Below are 2,849 nucleotides of genomic sequence, written 5' to 3' on the forward strand. Positions count from 1 at the left end.
GATGAAAGAAACAACTTTAGACTCATAGACGATCCATTTAGCCCACCAATCCAACCAAAAGGCACTCCAATTCTGAATGCGAATCTTCCAAATTCCAGAGAGTCCTCACCCATATCACCATGGTTGAGAAACTTTTTTCCTTCTTTTGGGAAAATATCAATCTTTCCATGATGTAGTAGTTTTTTCCTTTTTCTCACATCCTCTACCAACGACTCTTTTCTCTCCCCCGTCTATTTATATTCCTCTTTCTCAATTTTTATAAAGAAAAGTTCTACTCTAGGGCCGCAGGGCTGGCTTTAATGTTATGAAAGGTATGGTTGGTGCCTTAGGCCCCCAAACTTAGGGGGCCCCATTTTTTAAAAAAATAAGTAGGTTTATAGCTATTTAAAAAATAATATTTAATACTTTTAATATAGAAGTAGAGTTTTTTTTTTAAAAAAAGAAACTTTTTAGATATATAAATAAAGTAATAACTTAACTTACTTAAAAATGGGTGGATGAATAGTTTTCCTAACGTTTTAATTTTCCACTTATTATTCCTTCATTAGATAACGTGTAAAACATGTACCCTCTTCCTTGATTTGTTCAAGTCAATCTTTCTTATTTCTAATATGTTCATATTTCAGAAACCCCTATAACATAAAAAAGAAAGTACTATTAATAATATTTTTATTTAGGGTGGGAGTGGGTGAGGTGGGTTAGGGTGGGCGGGGGTGGGGTCGGTAGGTTGGTGGGGTTGGTGGGAATGGAGAATAGACCCGGGAAGATTGAAAAAGAGTTTTGCAAAATGTTTTCCTTCTCTTGATATGTAAAATATTTTCCTCCAATTGGAGGAAAATAAGTTCATGGGAAAAATATTTTCCAAAATATTTAAACCACCCAAACATGAAAAAATTGAAAAACATTTTCCGAAAAATATTTTCTTCCTACCAAACACACCCTAGGTCTCTGCCTTGCCGGTTGCAATTCTTGATGGCAAAGTTTGGTATTTTATATTCGCTCGACACAAAGCTTAGCCTGTCGAGATCGGGTATTGATTTCTTGCTGCTGCTGTTCAAGTTGTCTTATTACAATCACGAGTTTGTTTGGCTTATTTATCGTTGTTGAAGCTCTGTCCGCGAATCATCATTTGGATTTCTTATTTACTTGGCACTTTGCAAACTGAAATGCTCGAGTTTGAGTTCTTGACTTTTCTTTTCTATTTATTTTCACGCTTCGAGGGTAAGCTTTTCTACTTAAAGCTTCTGTGAACATTTCTTGTGTGATTATTTCCTTAATGAGTGTAGTACTTTGCTGATATGTCTTGTCTGGTTAATTTTCGTTATGAATTTTGCCCCTACTTTCTTTATCGATTTAGTTTAGTTTATGAGAGTATATTATGAACTTTAATTGGTCTCTTATTTGCATTTTATTTTTACCAAAATGATCTAAGCATGTCTTACTTCTAAGTTTCAGCTTCAGTAATTTGTAAATTACTTTTTCTCGAGTGATATAATATCATCATGTGTCTCTAAAAATGCAATTGTATTCTTTAAAATCTAATTTTAGTTTCGGAAGTTCGGGAAAACACGTTTGAAATCAGGTTGCGCATAATTGAAATTATTTGAGGAGCTCCATGTAAGTTAGTATTTGTTTCTTTCGAATTCTTTTCGTATACAATAGTTGCTATTTTGAGGGAAAAGGAACTTAGATGATTTCTAAGCAAGACTTTTTTTTTATTTATTTGGTAAAATTAGAAATGGTAGTTTGTCATATTATCTAACTTTCATTCGGTTAACTGCTAATAAGTGTTAATGCTCTCTTTTCCTTAAGCCTCTTTATTCGTAAAATATTTGTTTGCTATCAGTATTTGTGTTCCTTATGCAATGGATTACTTCCTGTTACGTTTATTTGATTAATTTGGTTGCATATCTTGTCTGCCATATCTTCTCCAAAGTTAATTAATGGCTTGCGGGAGTTTAAGGACTTATGGGTCAAGTCCTTAAACCTACGTGTGAAAAAAAAAAGATTCTTTAAATGACTAAGCCGATCTTTCTTTTTAAATCCTTATCGTTAAATTAAGTCATTTTTATTGCGAATTATTTGCTTTACTATATGGACTTGTTGCATTATTGGCAAAATGCTAGCATGCTTTACTTGACTAAGCATTATCTTTAATAGAATAAAATATAACTTATTATGTGTTACCCTTATTTTTGACCGGCTAGTTAAAAATTACTTGTTCTACCTGTTTATGTGTTAATTTTTGACCTCATATTAATGTTGCCACCAAGGTTAACGGCATGTGATTAATAATTATCACAACGCCACGCCTCTAAGGTGGCACACATTTGTTTTCTAATATTTTTTGTGTGTGTGTTTGAATTACAATTGCTATAAAGTTCACCCGAATAAACCCTGCCGTAGAGAAGAAGAAGAATACCTCATTTTTCTTTGAGTTCCTTTTATGTGGTCATAATTTTCGAGTGTTGTTCTACGAATTGGTGTGCTCTTTGGATTACTTCAAAAGGTCAGTACTGTTATTTCAATTAAAGGTTTCTCCATCTGATTGTTATGTCTTCACTACCTGATCGATTCTTTGTATGAGCACTATATATGTCTTTACTCGATATAGTCGTGAACCATGTATCCCTTATGTGAATTATGTATATGGATAAGTGAATAAACAAGATTGTCTACTCTAATATTTTTTTATTATTAATTAATCTTAGTAACTTTTGAACAGTGATTTGGATTCCTCGAAGATATGTCAAAACTTTTAGTGTATTTCTTTTTTCAAATTTGTAAGCAGTTTCTTTATTAGAATATTGGGTTCATTTGGTTTTAAAGATGAATCCTGAACTGATGGA

Source organism: Nicotiana sylvestris, chromosome 7 (genome assembly GCF_000393655.2).
Source record: "Nicotiana sylvestris chromosome 7, ASM39365v2, whole genome shotgun sequence".
Lineage (NCBI taxonomy): Eukaryota > Viridiplantae > Streptophyta > Magnoliopsida > Solanales > Solanaceae > Nicotiana > Nicotiana sylvestris.